At 41.9% G+C, this 20,085-nt stretch overlaps 1 long non-coding RNA gene across 2 annotated transcripts in view; it reads right to left on the bottom strand.

The window, feature by feature from the left end:
* The window catches only part of LOC121482268, a 46,591-nt gene extending 26,937 nt beyond the window's left edge, over positions 1-19,654 (bottom strand). For both annotated transcript variants that reach the window (XR_005985580.1, XR_005985581.1), the window contains exons 1-2: positions 19,523-19,654; positions 3,143-3,239 (exon numbers count right to left, since the gene is read on the bottom strand). This is a non-coding gene — a long non-coding RNA (uncharacterized LOC121482268). The remainder of the gene's footprint in view (positions 1-3,142; positions 3,240-19,522) is intronic.
* Between the last annotated feature and the right edge of the window lie 431 nt (positions 19,655-20,085).

Raw genomic sequence — 20,085 nt, 5'->3', positions numbered from 1 at the left:
CCCGTTAACTAATGTCACACCATTTCTTCCTCCCCTGGCAACTGTCCCACTCAGCTTCTGAGTTTGACTATTTTTTTTAAGATTTTTATTTATTCATGGAGACACCGAGAGAGGCAGAGACATAGGCAGAGAGAGAAGCAGGCTCCCCACAGGGAGCCTGATGTGGAACTCAAACCCAGGACCCCAGGATAATGACCTGAGCCAAAAGCAGATGCTCAACCACTGAATCACCCAGGTGCTCCAAGTTTGACTATTTTAGATTCCACATATAAATGAGATGCTGAAGTTTTTCTCTTTCCGTGTCTGGTTTATCTGACTTAGCATTCAGGTTGTCACAAATGGCAGAATTTCCCTTGTTTTGTGGCTGAATAATTTTTTGAATAATTTTTTATTGTATAGTTAGTTGTACCAATTTTTTTTAGCCATTCATTCATTGACAAATTAGGTTGTTCCCACATCTTGACTACGATGAATAGCGCTTCAGTGAATATAGAGTGCAGATAATCTCTTCAAGACACAGATTTTATTTCCTTTCGGTATATACACAGAAGTGGGCTTGCTAGGTTGTGTGGTAGTCTTGTTTTTCCTTTTTTGAGTAACCTCCATTTTGTCATCCATAATGGGTTTCATTCCCACCAACAATATACAAGGGTTCACTTTTCTCCACATTCTTGCCAACACCTTTTACTTTTTGTCTTTTTGATACTAGCCATTCTGACGGGTGTGAGGTGATAGCTTATTGTGGTTTTAATTCGCATTTCCCTGATGATCAGTGATGTTGAGCACCTTTTCCTATGCCTGTTGACCATTTGTATGTCTTCTTTTTTTGTTTTCTGTTTCTTGGGGTTTTTTTTTTTTTGCTTTTTTAAAAATATTTTATTTATTTATTTATGAGAGACACACAGAGAGAGGCAGAGACATAGGTAGAGGGAGAGGCAGGCTCCCCACAGAGAGCCCAATGTGGGACTTGATCCCAGGACTCTGGGATCACGTCCTGAACCAAAAGCAGACATTCAACCAGTGAGCCACCCAGGCATCCCTGTATGTCTTCTTTGGAGAGATGTCTATTCAATTCCTTTACCCATTATTTAATTATATATATATATATATTAATTATATATATATACATACACACAATTATATATATACAATTATATATATATATATTTGCTATTGAGTTGTAGAAGTTTCTTATATATTTTGGATATGAACTCCTTATCAGCTAGATGGTTAGTAAATATTTTCTCCCTTTCCATAGGTTGTCTTTTCACTCTGTTAATGTTTCCTTTGTTGTGCAGAAGCTTTTGGTTTGATTTAGCACCACTTAGCTTATGTTGCTTGTGCTTTTGGTGTCATATGCAAGAAATCATTGCCAAGACCAACATCATGAAGCTTTTATTCTTTGTTATCTTCTAGGAGTTTTACATTTTCAGGGCTTATAGTTAAATCTTTAATCCATTTTATTGTTATGTACGATGTATGACAAAGTTCCAATTTCATTTTTTAAGGATTTTATTTATTTATTTGAGAGAGAGAGAGAGAGAGAATGACCGAGAAAGGGGCAGAGGGAGAGGAAGGAAGCAGACTCCCCACTAAGCAGGGAGCCTGACACAGGGCTTAATCCCAGGATCCTGAGATCATGATCTGAGCCAAAGGCAGACTCTTAACCAACTGAGCCACCCAGGTGCCTCTCCAATTTCATTTTTTTTTTTTTTTGCATGTGGATCTCTAGTTTTCCTAATACCATTTATTGAAGTGACTCTCCTTTCCCATTGTGTATTCTTGGCATCTTTGTTGAAGATCAGTTGACCATAAATGTGTGAATGTATTTCTGGAGTCTCTATTCTCTTGATCTATGTGTCTGTTTTTATGCCAGGACCAGAGTGTTTTGATTATTGTAGTTTCATAATATATTTTGAAATAAAAACGTGTAATGCCCCAGCTTTGTTCTCTTTGCTCAAGATGCTTTGGTTATTAAGAGTCTTTTCTGTTTTCTTTCTTTTTTTTCCTTTTGTTTTCATATGAATTTTATGATTTTTCCCTAATTGTGTAAAAAATGCTACTGAAATTTTTAAAAGATTTTTTAAATTTATTGAGACACACACACACACACACACACACACACACACACCACACAGAGGCAGAGACATAGGCAGAGGGAGAAGCAGGTTCCATGCAGGAAGCCTGATGCAAGACTCGATCCCAGGACTCCTAGATCACGCCCTGAGCCCAAGGCACATGCTCAACCACTAAGCCACCCTGGCGTCCCTGCCACTGAAATTTTGATAAGGGTTGCACTGAATTCATAGTTCAGTTAAGGTAGTATGTACATTTCAACAGTATAATGTCCTCTAATCCACGCACACATGGGATGTCTTTCCAGTTTATATATATATCTTCTTTCATTCTTTTCTCAGTATTTTATAATTCTTGGTGTACACTTCTTTCACTTCCTTAGCTAAATTTATTCCTAAGTATTTTTTTATTTGTATTGCTATTGTAAGTGGGATTGTTTCCCTGAATCTACTTTAAAGTGGCTCTGAGCCTCACTGATCTCATCTAGAAAATGAAGACATTGGATCAGTGAGAACATTCCTTTTTCCCTCCAAAACAATATCAGATCCAGAAGTCCAAACTATAAATTAACATATACAAATATACTTCCTTTTGTTGAATCAAGCACCAAGGCCTACAGCCTTCCTGCTCCTCAGTGACTTGTTGACTCTGAAGTGACTCTATGGAGTCTAATGCTTGGATAATCCCTCAGGCTCTTCTGAAGGAAAAAAAAGTGTCATTTATGGAGCATCTACTATGTGCCAGGCCCTGGACTGAGCAGAAGTCAAGATCTAAGGCAAAGCATTCTCGGGGAAAAGAGGGGCAGGAATGGGGGGCGTACAGCAAATGGCAGGAGTAAAACTGGCTGAAATGTTCCTGATAGAGAAACACACCTCAAGCCATTTGGGGAAATGAAACAGGAGTTCAGAAGGGGAAAGAGCAGACTAATCTAGCTTTGAAATGTTGCTGTTCAGACTGTGTGGGCACTGATGTGCCCATGACAATCTGAAAGAGCCCTCCGATTTTCCCATGTTCCAGTTGCTTTTAAAGAGCCCTACTTTTGGAGTTTGTATGAAGTCATGCTTACCTCCTGTAGATGCTGCTCCGCTGTCAAGAGCTCTCCAATCCCCCTGGAAGTCCTCTTGAGACAAAGGAAGCTGTGGGATGCAGAGGTGCCCAAGTTCCTATGAGTGGGTGATAGATGGAAGCAAAGCAAATGGGTTTAGAGCGGGAGAATGTTCAGGTCCTTCTTGGTGATGTCGCTAAGGAAACAGGAGCAGAGGAAATAAGCTCCCAGCCTAATTTCATAGTTCAATTTCATCTCTGAGTGGCTGAGACTAATGGGGAAAAAAGGCAAAATGAAGAGACAACTTCTTCGGGAATCGAACTTAGTGGAAAGTTTCCACTGAAAATAGAAAATCTGAAGTGCAAATGTATTTGAAAGTTCCTCTTCAGTATTAGTAGGAAAGGAGCCTGACATTTAAGGATTAAAGAGTCCAGTGTTAGCCCACCAGTCCAGCCTGGTCTCTACTTCCCTTTGACCATCACTCTTTATCAAGCCATAGGCCTGGACTCTGAAATAATCTAAATAATCGTAACTGGTGCATTTCCCATCTCCAAGCTTCACCTAACTCTCTACCCCTCCCTCCTCCACCCATGGCTTTCTTTCTCCTTAGAGCTCTCTCCTCTCTGCATCCGTGAGCCACTCACACACATCAGCGTTGTTCTTGCACCACCTAATCTCAGAAAACATTACTAAGTCTCTCACGCCAGGACAAGTTACGTTCCTTCCCTCTTTGCCCTTCCCCAGGCATCTAGCCATGCTAGCACAGTTAGTGGACCAAAACGATCTTCGGGTTACTTTGTTGATTATTACAAATATATCAGGAGCCTCTGACCCATATACTCTGCCCTGAATTCCTTATAGGACCTTGATCAAGCTTCTGCTCCTTTAGGCGCCTCAGTTGCCTCGTCTGCAAATGATGGGGTTAGACCCGAAGTATAAGAGCCCTTTAGGCTTTGACAACACGTGATTCTTTGAGCGCATGCTCAAAGCAAGGAAAGAGGATCAACCCACCTTGCTAAGGGGGGGGCAGCGGGGAGGGAGAAATGAATCTAGGAACCCATGTGAGAGTTGAGGTGCGGGGCGGGGGTGGGGAGGGTAAGCATCTGCTCAGAGGACGGGCTGTTAGAGGTGTACGTGTTTTAGAAACACAAGTTGTCTTTGGTGGTGGGCAAAGGAAGGTCTCGTACCTTTCGTTAGTAACTGATTGCAACACAGTAAAGGCAGAATAACCAAGTTGAAACTTCCCACAGCTGAACCTCAGGTCCTACTGAATGGCTGGGACAGGTTAGCAAAATTCCCAGACAGTGCCATCTAGTGGCAGGTCAGAGTTATTTGGGGCAAGTGGCTCTTGTGTTCTCAGATGGGAGCTACCAGGCTTTTGGAAAACCAGGGGTCTGCCCAAAGGTGAAATATTGAGTTGACGAAGAATGAAAAAAGGGGCACGGGGGTGGCTCAGTGGTTGAGCGTCTGCCTTTGGCTCAGGTCATGATCCCAGAGTCCTCGGAGCCTGCTTCTCCCTCTGCCCCTCTGTATCTCTCATGAATAAATGGATAAAAATCTTAAAGGAAAAAAAATGAAAAATTCCTTGAGGGAAACACTGATGAAGAAACTAAGAGAGACCAAGACAGAGAATGACAAAGACAAGGCCAAAGCAAGTGAGACACAAAGACAGGTATTTATGAAGCTAAGTGAACCTTTCACTGAATATTGGAGAGTGGTGGATGGGGAGAATTAACGCAGTCACTTACTCTGGCCCAGCACCCCCATCACAGCTTTAGGAGGCTGGTGATGGAAGAAGCTTCTGGTAGGCCTTCTGTGCTTTTTTCCCCTTGTGATCTCAATTTCTTCCTTATCTCTCACTCTTTTACCTAGCCTTTGTATGTCTCTCCCCTCGTGACCATTCTTTACCCACCCCCCCCCAAACAAAAACAAAAAAATTCCAAACAACAAAAACTCCCCTTGGGGTTGCAGATAAGTATTAGAGACTACAGAGGACCAAACACTTTTTGAAAATGGTTAACACCAAAGATGTCTCCAGAGTTCTGAACACACCTAAACTCAAATAATAATGTAGAAAGTCTTTTGTCTTGTTACACTGTAGCCCTTCCTTGCTCCTGAGCTGCAGATCTACTGCTTAGTGGGCATTTTTATTTGAATGTCTTTATAGCTTTTCAAAACTTCATTTTTCCAAAGTGTGCTTCCTTCTCCTATATCCCAACAACCTGTCATCATTTTCTGGTCCTTCTGTGTCAGGCGCTTTCGTTCTACCAGTAATCCAGAGCCAAACTCTCCTCTTCCTCCCTCTCCACATATTCCAATTCTCCCATTAGGCACCAAGTCTTTGCAGCTCCCCCAAAGCAATATCCCTTTAAAATTCTATTTTCCCTTTCTACTTATACTGTCCTAGATCTGGTTAAAACCTCTCAACTGGACCATAGAAATGGCCTTGATATAGAGGTCAAATTCATCCACCTTTCTTCATTTTTCACTGGCAACAACCCATTCATAGTTTCATCATCTTTCACTTGTGTTACTTCAATAGCCTTTTAACTAATCTGTCTACCTTCAGACTTGTCCTACAAAGGCCTTCCTCCATACAACAGCTAGATTGATCTTTTTACCCTGCAAAACCTCACATTTATCTTCCCTGTTTTAAACTCTTCCACAGAGCTACAGCTGAATGACCTCAGGTTGAGTAGAGTTCTTAGATATAATACCCAAAGCACTCTCTACAAAATGTAAAAGTGATTAGCCTTCACCCAATAAAAACTTTTATGCTTCAAAGGATTCCATCATGAAAGTGAAAAGACAAACTAGAGTGGGAGATAATTTTTGGAAACCATATATCTCATGAGGATTTGTATCAGAACAAAAAAATCTTAGAATTTGATAATAAAAAGGTAATCCAATGAAAATTGGCACAAGGATCTGAATAAATAATTCTCAAAAAAATGTATCCAAATGGATACTAAGTACGTGAAAAATGTTCAACATCATTAGTCATAAGGAAGATGCAAAGGAAAATAACAAGATACCATGTCACATTCACTAGGATGGCTATAATTAAAAAAATAATAATATGTGTTGGCAAAAATGTAAAGAAATTGGACCCCTCCTACATTGCTGGTGGGAATGTAAAAAGGGTATAACCACTTTGGAAAACAGTCTGGCAGTTCCTCAAAGGTTAAACATAGAGTTACCATATCATCCAGAAATCCTACCCAGAGATATAGACCCAAAGGATCTGAAAACATATATCCATACAAAAATTTGCACACAAATATTCACAGGAGCATTATGCATAAGAGCCAAAAAATATAAACTACTCAGATGTCCATCAATTGATGAATGGATAAGTAAAATGTGGTACACCCATACAATGGAATGTTCTTTGGTCGTGAAAAGAAATGGAGTACTGAGAGCTACTACAACATAGATGAACCTCAAAAATGCAATGCTAAGTGAAAGAGCCTGTCACAAAAGACCACATATTGTATGGTGCCATTTATATGAAATATCCAGAATCGGCAAATATATAGATGCAAAAAGTAGATTAGTGGTCACCAGTGGCTAGAGAATTGGGGAGGTGGAATGGGGAGTTTCTCCTAATGAGTATGGGATTTCTTGCTAGGGTAATGAAAATGTTCTGGAATTAGTGGTGATGGTTGCACTTGTAAATATGCTAAAAACCACAAATTTTATTCTCAAAATATGCTAATTATATAGTATACGAATTATATTTTAATAAAGCTATCACTAGAAAACAAAAATGTCCATAGCTCCCTGTTGTTCCTAGCATGAAGTCCTGAAACATCAGAGCTTTCACTCCTGCACATATGTCCGATCCCCGGCATGCACTGCATCACATCTAGCCTCACTAGATCCACTTATTTCTAGGCTCCCAGCAAGCTGCGTATGACTGCTCAACTATGCCTTTGCTCCTGCCATTCCTTCTTTTTGGAAAGTCTCCTCTGCCTTGTTTACTCAGTGAACTGCTACTTATTTTTGTGGAAGCAACTCAATCATCTTCTCTCTCCCCGATCTCCATCCACCTAGGCCAAAAAGGGCTAACTCTTTCCCTGTCTGTGCCACAACTGTTCACAGTACATACCCTATCACTGCATGTCTTACACTGTGTGGCAGTTATCTGTGTTGACCTCTTGTCTCCTTAGCTAGATGATGAGTTCATTGCAAGTGGAAACTGTGTCAGATCTACCTCTCTAAACCCAGCTCCTAGAGCAGGGCCTGGTACATAGTAGGCTCTAAGTATATATTTGTTGGTTAAATGAATGAATTTAAATAGGCTACCAGTTATTCATACCAGGTTGTCACTCCACTTTATCAGAGTGATAGCCGATGACCTGTGAGCTGGCACCAAGGTCTGAACACAGACCTATTTTGGGAGCAAGGAGAAGGCAAGCCTCGCCAGAACAGTGCAGGGCAGAACCCTGGGAAACCAGAATGCCAACAAAGGCCTGGCTGGGAGGAAGGAAGTAAGGGTCACTGGGTTTGAAGGAAAAAGATAGAAAGGGGAGGGATCATCACCACGCAGGCAGAAATGCAGGCCTCCTCTTCAACCCCCTTGCCTGAAATCATTGACCAATTGGGTAGTGAGCTCCTCAAGGGCACGGATCACATCTGATTCTCTTCTGAAGCACCGTGCCTAGCACAGAGTGACACAAAATAGCTGTGATATGAATGGAGGAGTTTTAATGGCCTCTCAGGATCATGGCAAGGGGGAAACCAGGCCCAATCAGATCTTCCCTTGGGCTTCCTAGGGCTGTGAGCAGCAGGAAGAGACCAGGGAGTACTCTTCCAATTCAGAGGAGTTGGCCAGCCTTACAGGCCAGGGCGGTACAGAACAGAAAGGGCCAAACTCTAGGGGCTTTCAAGGCAAAGGAAGACCTTAGAATAGCTCTTGAGACACTGCCTACCACTATGGGCCTTTCCTGAGTGATGGGACAACCTTGATATTGCCCCCAGAGATTTCCACCATGCACATTGGTGGCAGCAGACAAACACCCCTGTCTGTACTTCCTGGCTTCCTAATTCTACAGGGAACCTTACCATATTTCCAGACCAATGACCTTGAATAACCATAAAGGCCAGCTGCCCCTAGCCCAGAGTAGCAGTTTGTTTGATTTTGGGAGGTGAGGTGGGAGTGGGGAGATGAAACCTGGACCAGGAAGTGGTCTATACTAAAGGAAGTTAAAATACCAAAAGTGCCTGAGTGTACTAGAGAAGGAAATATGCCTCAAATCTGTAACATAGAAATCCTGCCTGAGTTTCTAGCCAGCTGGCCTGTCCTACATATTTCGAACTTGCCAGCCCCCACAAACACATGAGCCAATTCCCTAAAATATCTCCCAAGACATTTTTATATAAAAAAAAATATAAAATACCTCAAGAGAGAGGGATTAAGAGAGATCATATATATATATTTTTCTGTTTGTCTCTAGAATGTTGACTGATACTCCCAGCAAAAGAAGAAACAGTTGAAGAGGAAAATGTGAAATGTGTCTATTTCACAATTTTGTCCCCTGGCAACTCTCTCATATGGAGGACAGCTTCCATGGCCTGTTTGTCATTGTCCAGTTTCTGATTCAAAACAGTTGTCTCTTTGCTGAGCCAAGCCCTATTTGACAACAGACACTTCTGATTAAGTGCACGCAGTCGGTGGCCTGCGACCGCACAGGTGCCAGCAAACCCTCCTCTTTCTGTCATCTGAATGGCAGAAGGGACGGGTTTAACTTTCTTACCCAGAGTCAGACAGAAGCCGGTCTGGAGCCACTCCCGGCTCCGGCTGGGTGTGGTTCCGATCTGAAGCCCCGGGGCTCAAATGAGAGTGAGGAGGTTTGAAGGACAGTCATTCATCAGCAAACACAGGCCCCAGGCAGAAACGGCGGGTTTTGCCACTTCCCGGTTAGAGCGGCCTTGCCCGGACTTGACGGCCTTACCAATTACCAGGTCTTTCCGCAGCGCACAGAGGAGAAGTGAGACAGTGTGCTCCGCAGGACCCGTGGGCATCTGTAGACAAGGTGGGTGCTGAATGTAACACTTGAGCCATGGTGATAATTAAGGAAGGCCCAGGGAAGGAGAAGAGGCTATTCTTGTTCAATCAGGGGGAGGAGAAAGTTCAGGAAACAAAGTTCTTTTAATGGAGTCATGACCTCTTTTCTAAAACTGAGGAAGCTGAAGCACTGCTGAGTCGTTGGCCCCTTTAGATCAAATACAAATACATTTTGTACGAGATATTTAAAGCCACGATGAATTCAAATAAATCAATTGTTCCCCTCATCCGTATTCACAGTCATGATCCTCTGCCAGCTCCAGATGTTTCTAGGAGTGGTTTGCTCTAAAGCTCACTTGACATCACTCCATGGCATTCCTTTCACCAATGATGAACGGAGGACACAAGGCCCTGACTCACAGCTTGGCCGGAGTCCGCCATGATGAAGGCAAGCTGCACAGAGTCGCAGCTTCCCTCCCCGATCAAGGCCAGCTTTGTGCATTCGTGGCCCTCTTATTAGGACAACGGTTTCCCTTATTTACAATGGAGTTCCTAACCATCCTGTTGGGGGGGGGGGGTGCCAAACTCAAAGCCAGACAATATCACACTGGTAACACTGAAGCAGAGACACGTACTGTGTGTCTGATCTGTGAATTGGTAGCCAGTAGGAAGGCGTGGAATTACAAGGTGTGCTGTTAGTCTTTAAGGATGCATGTTCCCTTGTGTAATAAAGCGGCACATTGCTTCTTAAATTTTAATGGGCACGTGGATCACCTGGGGATCTTGTTAAAATGCAGATTCTCATTTGGTAGCCTGGTAGGTACCAAGATTGTGAATTACAGGCAAGTTCCTGATGACACCTTATGCAGCTAGTCCTCTTCAAGTCCAAGGTTATAAAACCAGCGTAGACCTGCAAATAGGCCCCACACCTCTAGTGTCACCAGAGTCCTGTTAGCCACACACAGAAGTGGCCTAGACCTTCTCTCCTGTGGTTTGCAGTCCAGCAGAGAAGGAGCCTGTCTGCACATAATGGGATTAGAGGCACAAGAGTGGGGACGTTCCCAGGAACAAGTGGTCACTTCCAGCTGGGAGGGGGAACTGCGAAAGCTTCAGAGAGGACACAGCTCTTAAGCAGTGGTGTGAAGGAGAGATAGGACTCAGGCAGAAGTGCAAGGAGGGCTTGCCAGATGGACAGATCTCTGAAAACAAAGTCACAGAGGCTATAAACCAGAAGGCATGGGCAGGGAAGAGCACACGATTTCATTTGACTGGAATGTAGACTCTACTAAGCAGAAACTAAGGCAGACAAATAAGACTGGCCAGGGAGTTTAGGACCAAACCATGGAAGATCTCGATGTCATATCATACAAAAGCATTTGGACTTCATTCTGTAAGTGAGGGGGAAAACTGATTTTTGTGTTGTTTTGTTTTGTTGTAGCTCAAATGTGACTTGTGAACATAGCTGTGCCTTAGATCCCAGGCTTGGGAAATCACTCTGGGGGTGGTAGAAAGGACAGGATGAAAGGGGAGAGTGGGTAGGGACTGTTATTTTGTCCACCATCCAGAAGGTGTTTATTGAGCTGCTATTGTGTTCCAACCACTGTGCTAACAACTTGAGCCAAGAACAAGAACATACATGTCCTATCCCCTTGTGGCACCCACAGTCTGAGGAGAGCTACCAAGAAGTGCAGGGGTTTGGGAAAGAATAAAGCCTGCTGAGAGAAAGACCCCAACAAAGGCCCAGAGACTAGTTTGGCATGTCAAGAGATTGAGAAAAATAGAGCACAAGGTGCAGGGCCTTTGTAAAGGAGGCAAGGAGTTTAAAGCTTGCCCTAAGGGCAATGGGAAACCATTAAGCACAGGAGTGACTTGATGAGATATATATATTAGAACGACTCTTCTGAGTCTTTGCTATGTGGAGGATGGATGGGGACAGGAAGCAAGATTCCATGCAAGGAAGCCAGTTCTGAGAATGTTTGAGTAGACCAGATGAGAGGTGATAGAGCCTTGGTCTGAGCGGAAGAGAGGGTGGAGAGAAGAAGGTGGACAGAAGTGATAACTGGAGAAGGAGGGGAGAGGACAGAGAAGAGTGGAGAGTGGTACCCACTACTGATATAAAGAACAGAGGAAGAGTTGATTTGGAAGGAGATGAGGAAGAGACATTCAGGTGAGGGTCCTGTGGGACATTCAGGGAGAAATAATTAGGCTGATCCACACAGCACAAGATTTTGAGAAAGAAGTCTGATCCAGGGAGGGGAATTTAGGAGTAATCAGGATAAAGATGGTGGCTAAATCCGTGAAATATCATGGCTGACGCCAATGCATTCTTCCCGGCCTCCCTAGCAAGGCTCCCAACTGGCGCCCCAAATCCATCAGGGACAGACATTGTGATGGATGGGTTAATGCAGCAGTCCAGATCCTCCATGACTGAAGAAAAGGAGAACAGTTTGGAGGTGAATCGCAGAGTGATTTTGAGAATGTCAGAAATGATGGCATCCTTGGAGTTGGTATGCAGCCTCTAAAAGGGAATAACAGCTCTCATTTCATATGGGAAGTCTAGTAGATCAGTTACAAAAAGAGGATTCAAGACTTGGCAGGCAAATTTTACATCAGACAGTTTCTTAAGAGTCTTTGGTCAGCTCTCCCTGCTCAGCTACCCAACGTGTTCTTGACATATATATGCTCAGAGCATGCATGCTAATTCTAGTATTAGCCTAAGCAAATTCATAATTAGGAACACCTGCTGCTACTGAGAAAAATCTATAATACATTCCCAAAATAAATGTAAACGACCTTTTCTCCTCTGTTTCAGATTATTTATACCCCTTTACCCTTTCAGAAACCTGGATAATTGAGCTGGCTAGATTTATAACATAAAGATGTGCATTCCAAATAAAACAATGCAAGGTAGATTGCTTTATACAAGTGGTCATCTTGGATGATATGCCTATCAGCTACATCCAAAATATACTTTGAAATTATTACGGCAGCAAATTAATGTTTTCACAGGACTTGTTGAAGTGGAACTCTTCACAAAATGAAAATGAGTAAATAAAGCCAGTGGCAATATGTCTTCTCAGTTAGCAGCAGAATGATGCCTGGGGCGGCAGGGAATGGACTTTGAACTCAATCTGATGCAAAGCTTGGGATGACATCACATATTCATACGGGAGAATTTCTGAGTGAAACCAGGACTTGTAAAGGTATGTGGTGGTGGTGGTGGTGGGTGGATATGGTTCCCTAGAAAGGCAATACCATTGAGCAATTATTAGCCTCTGGACAGGCAAGCGGGTAGAGGGAGGAGACCCCCTCCCTGAGTGACTGATTATGAGTCAGCCAGAGTTTCTCCACCTGCCCATTGATGCTAGAATTGCCAAGATCTGGGACTGAAGTCTTTATTGCACAACTCAAGAGGAGACTTGCATACTGTCTTTTGGGATGATATCTTACTAAAGTTCAACTCACATAGAAATGTGGATCATACAGGAAGAAAGCTTTTTCATGGAGGTTTGAATAGGTTTCCAACAAGGAAAGCTCAATGATGGTCAGATATCAGATCTCCCTTGCCCTACCTCATTTGTGGGCTATGGAGCAGTTATGAAAGGAGTGTTTCTATTATCTATTGTCACCTAACAAATGTACCCCAAAACGCAATGACTAAAATATCGATCTATTTTCTCTCACTGTTCTGTGGATTGGCAGGCTCCACTGGGCAGTTCTTCTGCTGGTCTTACTCAGGGTCTGTCACATAGTTGTATTCAGATGGCAGCTAGAGTCATCCAGAGGTTCAACTGGGTCTCTAAGATGACTGGCCTTCTCTTCCTGTATGTAAAATCTCAGGGCCTCTCCTCTCCACATAATCTGCTCAGCAGGGATGCTGAACTTCCTACAGAGCTGCCCAAAATGAGCTCTAACAGGGAGTAAACGGCCAGTGCTCTTAAAGAATATGCCCAGAAAGGCAAAACTTCACTTCTGCTGCATACTATTGATATTGCCAATCATGGGCCAAATGTCCATTTGATTCTTTATAGATTCTAATGACTGGATTGAATTTTTCTTTTCTTATATTTTTCCATCTTTTCCTTTATTTTTTCAATATATAGTTATTTGAAATTCCTTGTCTGCTAAGTTATATATATGGATCACCTGTGGGTTTGTATCTATTGTCTGGTTCTGATTTTTTTTAGGTTTTCCATCATATGGTCTTGTCTTTTATAATTCCTAAAAAGTTTTGAATGAATGTCAACCAGTTGTGTATAATTATTTATAGGCTCCAGATGATGTTATCTTGCCACAGAAAGAATTCACTCTTTTCTCTTAAGTAGACCAAATAAGGGCAGATCACTTTTACTGAATCAGTGACTAAGTTGAATCAACTCCAGGTTCAATGTTGGTGAAGCCTTTCTACTTTTCTTTTTCCCCTGCTTCCAAGACATTATTGTGCAGAACTTTCAGCTGATAATCTTGTGTGTTCAATGAAGATATTACCATGGGCAGATCTTAAACTCCGATTCTTATATACTCAGCACAGTGAGACTGCCCAAAACACTACTTTGTTTTTTGAGCCTTTCTTTTTTTAAAAAAAAAAAAGATTTTATTTATTTATTCATGAGAGACACAGATGGAGAGAGGTAGAGAGAGAAGCAGGCTCCATGCAGGAAGCCAGATGTGGGACTCAATCTCCGGACTCCAGAATCACGCCCTGAGCCAAAGGCAGACGCTCAACTGCTGAGCCACCCAGACATTCCTTTTTTAAGCCTTTCTACGTAGCTTCTCAATCATTAGATTCAAGGATGGTTCAACACATGCAAATCAATAAACATGATACATCACATTAACAGAATGGAGGATAAACATTGTACGATCATCTTGATAGTGGCAAAATTAACATCCTTTCATGAAAAAAAAAAACCTCTTGAATAACTAGGCAAAGGAGAAATTTACTTTAATGTGATAAATACCATATATGACAAGCCCACAACGAGCATGATACTCAATGGTGAAAAATTAAAAGCTTTCCCCTAAGATCAGAACAAGGGAAGGATGACCAATCTTGTCACTGCTATTTAACATGGTACTTGAAGTCCTGACCAGAGCAATTAGACAAGAAAAAGAAATAAAAGGCATTTAAATCAGAAAGGATGAAATTAAAATCTCTGTTTTAGATGACGTGTAGTTTTACATAGAAAACTCTAAAGACTCACCAAAAAAAAAAAAAAAAACACTTAGAACTAATAAATTATTTCAGTAAAGTTGCAGGGTACAAAGTCAGTACATGAAAATAAGTTGCATTTCTATATGATAACAAGGAACTATCCAAAAAGGAGATTAGGAAAACAATTTCATTTACAACAGATCAAAAGGAATAAAATACTTAGGAATAAGGTTAACCAAGGAAATGAAAAACATGTACACCGAAAACTATAAAACATTTATGAAAGAAAGTAAAGAAGACATAAATGGAAATACATCCCATGTTCATGGATCACATGACTTAATATTACTGAAATGTTTACACTGCCCAAAGTGATTTATAGATTCAAATAAAATTCCTATCAAAATCCTAATGACTTTTTTTACAGAAATAGAAAAAAACAATCCTAAAATTCATATGAAAACAGAAACCCTGAATAGCCAAAGCAATCTTGAGCAAGAAGAATAAAGCTAGAGGCATCACATTTCCTAATTTCAAAACATATAACCCACATGTATGCAGTCAACTTATCTTCAACAAAGGTGCCAAGAATACACAATGGTGAAAGGAGAGACTCTTCAATAAATGGTGTTGGGAAAATGAGATATTGACATGCAAAAAATAAAATCGGAGCCTTGTATCATACATAACAATGAACTCAAAATAGATTCGACATTTAAATGTGAGACCTGAAAATGTAAAATTTCTAGAAGATAACATAGAGGAAAAGCATGTTGATGTTGGTCTTAGCAATTATTTCTTGGATATGATACTGAAAGCATAAAAAACAAAAGCCAAAATAGACAATTGGAAACAACAGAGTGAAAAGCCAACCTGCAGAATAGGAGAAAATATTGGCAAGCTATATATCTGATAAGGTGTTAATATCCCAAATATATAAGGAATTCCTAAAGCTAATTACCTTAAGAAAACAAAACCAAATAACTTGATTAAAAATGGGCAGAGGGCCTGAATAGACATTTCTCTGAAGAAGACATGCTAATGGTCAACAGACATATGAAAAGATGCTCAGCATTACCAATCATCAGGGAAATGCTAATCAAAGCCTCAATGAGACATCACCTCACAACTGTTAAAATGGTTATTATAAAAAACAAATAGCAATGTTGGTGAGGTGTAGAAAAATTGGAACCCCTGTACACTGTTGGTGGGAATGTAAATTGGTGCACCTGCTATTGCAGACTCTGTACAGGTTCCTCAAAAACTAAAAATAGAACTATGATATGGCCATATGACCCAGCAATCCCACTTCTGGACATTTATCCAAAAGAATTGAAATCAAGATCTCAAAGTGATATCTGCACTCCCATATTTATTGCAGTATCATTCACGATGGCCACAATTTGGAAACAAACTAAATATCTATCTACAGATCAATGGATAAAGAAAATATAGTAAGTGCATACAATGGAATATTATTTCCACCCTAAACAAAGAAGGAAATCCTGACATATGATACTAACCAGTTAAACCTAGAGGACATCATGCTAACTGACAGGTACAGTTTCAAAATTAATCAAAGTTCTGGAGGAAAATACTGGATATGTGTCAGGTTCATTTCTTTTCCTTTTTTAACTGGGTCTTGGCCCCTCAAATCTGCCCCTAATGACTGCAAAAGCTCTTTGTCTTATGTCCTCTAGTAGTGGCCCTCTGTCTAGCCAAAGCCCAGATTCTGTCTGCACCCAGAATTTGCAATTGTCCCCCAGGAAAAAAATAACTCTCCTTTCAGTGGTTCAGCCCTCTTTGAAATCTTGGCCCCTCTGATGAAGATTGTTTTAGCAGCTCCCAATGCTTTTACACACATCTATATCCAGATTTTTTAGTTTTTCTTGGTGAGAATGAAAGCAGGAGCTCACTGATAGATTTAAACAGAGAACTAACATGACTAACTTTGCCCTTAATAAAGGTCACTCTGGAGGCAGTGTGGAGGACGGTGTGTTAGTTTGGTAAGACTGCCATAAAGTAGCCGTCTGCCTGGGTGGCTGAAACAACAGAAATTAATTTTCTCACAGTCTGGAGGATAAAAGTCCAAGATCAAAATGTGCTTTCTTCTGAAGCCTCACTCCTTGGTTTGTAGATGGCCATCTTCTCCCTGGGCCTTCACATTGTCTTCCCTCCATGTCTTTCCTGTGTCCAAATCTCCTCTTATAAGGACACCAGTTACAAATTGGATTAAAGGTCACCCTAATGACCTTACTTTAACTCAATTACCTCTTTAAAGAACTTATATCTAGATATAGTCACATTCTGAGTTACTGGAGTTTAGGAATTCAACATATGAATTTTCTTTGGTGAGGAGTTACAATTCCATGCATAACAGCTTGTAGGACAATAAAAGTGGAGTCAAGGAGGCCAGAGAGAAAGCTATTGTAATAATCCAGGAGAGAGAGAGAGAGAGAGAGAGAGAGAGAGAGAGAGAGAGAGAGAGAGAGAGATTTTGTTACATTGAACTAGGTTATGGCAGAGAGGCCAGAGATCATTGGATTGCTTTAAGAGAACATCAGAAGATAGAATAGATAGTATTTGGTAATTATGAATAGGATATGTTAAGATACTGAGGAAAGAGTCAAGGATGATACTCAATTTTCTAATTTGAGTATCGAGTAGAGGATATAGACATAACACAGATTGGGAAGAACTGTCTTCCAAGATGCAGGCATAATCTCATTTCTCTCTTGCATTCATTGTGAGATACTGCTCCCTGAGTGACCTTCCCTCTGTCCTTATCTGAACACCATAGCTCATAATACTCTGGGTCCATTCTGGTCCCCATCCTGACTTCTTATTCCCTGAACTCCTGAAATGCTCAGGCCTGTCCCACTGTAAGGGGGCTAGAGAGCTAGTGTCAGTCAGAAATTTAGGCTCTGCTCCCCATGGAGCAGATGGTTGCCGGCTTCTTTATTCCATGGCAAGATCTGCTACTTGGGCTCCTCTATTCCAAGGACTTCCCTATAGGGACAGGTTTCCCCTTCATTTTCGGCCTCTTGGTGCTGATTAATTGCCTGAACATGTACCTGTCTTTGCTTTACACTTCATCTTGATGGAATTATCCAGCTCGACTATCTGCCTCTGTCTGGTTACGAATCTACTGCAATGCCTAATTCCTGATTCCCAGCGGGTGGCAATGCCAACCTCAGAGAATGACAGCAGTGACCTGAACTAGTTCAGAAATATTCAGGTCTCCCCTTCTCAGACTTCCCTGTACATCTGGAGAAGATGGCCTTCTCAAAAAAAATGTGAGACCGAGACTAACCTAACATCTCAAGTCAGGCAAAGTGCAACTGGCTAATAAGGCCCGAGTGAGTGACACAGCTTAAAGACAGAAGTTACTCTACTGGGAACATTCTGGCCAGGATTCTATCTCTTCTCATCCTGCTGATTTTTTTTGGTAGCCAACCCAGAATGCATAAACATAATTTTGGCTTACCCATCACCCAAACTGGCAACCTTCAGACAGTGTTACTCTTTAGTTGGCTTTGTCTCAGACTCTCCCTAGTTTAGCATCAAACCATTACACCACCAAAACTGCCTTTACCCTACATGGGAAATCAAATTAGCATGTGTTAGAAACTGCCACTTTCCTACCACTGCTCATTCTGTTTCTTTATTTCTTTTAGTAACATAAATCCCTAAAAAAAAATTTTAAGATTTTATTTTTAAAGTAATCTCTACACCCAATGTGGGGCTGGAACTCACAACCCCAAGATCAAGAGTCACATGCTCTACGACATAGCCAGCCAAGCACCCCTTTAGATCCCTGAGATTTAGCAATGAACCTGGATCCTCACGATGAAGACTACATTTTCCCATGTCCCTTGCAGCAACATGTGGTCATATGCATATGGAAGTAATGCCTGCAACCTCTGAGTCATTTTCTGAAAAGGAAATGGCTTACCAGCAACCCAAGTGCTTATTCATAGGTGAATGAATGAAGAGGTTGAGTTATATGTGTATACATATACATATACATATACATATACATATACATATATATACACAATGAAATACTACTCAGCCATAAAAAAGAATGAAATCTTGCAATTTGCAACAACATGCTAAGTGAAATAAGTCAGTCACAGAAGGACAAATACCATACGATTTCACTCATATGTATAATTTAAGAAATGAAACAAAGAAAAGAGATAAAAGAGGGGAAAAAACAGCCTTTTCAATATAGAGAATACACCAATGGTTACCTGAGGGGATGGGTGAAATAGATGAAGGGTTTTAAAGTACACTTATCATGAGGATCCCTGAGTCATGTATATATATGACTGTTCAATCACTATTATCATACACTTGAAACTAATATGATACTGTACGTTAATTATGTTTGAATTATAAAAAAAAGAAAATGGCTCACCCTGTGCTTTCTCTTCCTCCTTTCCTAGCAGCTAAAACACAGTCATAGTGGTGACAAACCAATTTTGGCTATGCAGAGAAGCAAAGTATTCTAGGGGATGATGGAACCATAGACTTGAGTTCTCTGTTACTAACTCTTGAAGCACCACAAGCAAGTCCCTTCCTCCGCCACAATTTCCTCTTCTGTGAAGCAAGGGTGATTTCAGGGATTCTGCTAGCTCTAAACTTCTTCATGTCTTTGAATGCAGCCATAGTCGATGTGTGAGCACCTGAATTTCTATGTAAAGATCTGCTCTCATGTTTCCTCTGTTACAATGCCCTGCAGAGGATGCAGGGCAAGTCCCATTAGACCTCAAATACGTCAACATGAATGTATTTCTGTTGGTCCCATTGTTTTTGGTGGCCAGGCAGAATTGATCATGTGGAACCAGCAGCCTCCTAGACAGGTCAAAAAGTAAAACGGAGAGAAGGGAGAACCATCAGGAGAAGGAAGGAAGGCGGTGAAGGCACCCTCACAGCCCAGGCTCTGTCTGTCTCCACACAAGCTTCACAGAAAGGCCTGCCTCAGGAAATGCAACCGTTAGTGGGGCGAAGGTTAACTCACCCAGATTCCCCAAACTGGGCCGAACAGTGGTGACCTTGGCATTCCCAGAGGCTGCCACTCACAGAGCATCAGGGCTAAGTCCTCATCCCTCATCAATTGCACCTCCCAAGTGCGGCTTCTCCCAGTATTCCCACAGCGGGAACCTTCCTAGGCTCTAGGTTTTTCTTGAGGGGCTGATTGGGACACTGCTCTGGACAGCATCCAGCTTACCAGGTGTCTGGTTGGAGGCGATCAGAGAAGACCTGACAGGGCAGACCCGGCCTTTGGTTCCTTGCTGGGAAGGCTGCTCAATTTGCTATGAAGACTGCTGCCTTTGCAATTTGGGTTGCTTATGGATCAATGGGCAGGGAGTACGCCTCTCCTCAGGTATTTCTGTCAGCACACATGACCCTAAACACCTGCCTTGGGTGTTAGTCACAGCTCTGTGACTCTGGTGAAACAAGCACTGAGAGCACGGAGCTGCCACATTTGTCATTCAGGTCACCAAACGGAAAGGACACTGGGGCCTTGTTTTCCTCCAGGCTGCTTCTCTGCCCGACCTCTCTTGGATCCCCTTTCTCTGCTAATGCCCCTGCCTTTCCTTTGTTTGCCTTGGTTTAGTGCTTAGAAAGAAAAGAATCAGGGTTCAGGAACACCTGGGTGGCTCAGTGGTTAAGCATCTGCCTTTGGCTCAGGTCATGTGAGATCAAGTCCTGCATCGGGCTCCCTGCAGGGAGCCTGCTTCTCCCTCTGCCTATGCCTCTGCCTCTTTGTCTCTCATGAATAAATAAATA

This window comes from Vulpes lagopus, chromosome X (genome assembly GCF_018345385.1).
Source record: "Vulpes lagopus strain Blue_001 chromosome X, ASM1834538v1, whole genome shotgun sequence".
Lineage (NCBI taxonomy): Eukaryota > Metazoa > Chordata > Mammalia > Carnivora > Canidae > Vulpes > Vulpes lagopus.
Note: the sequence above shows the minus strand (reverse complement) of the source record. Positions and strands in the feature narration are given on the sequence as shown.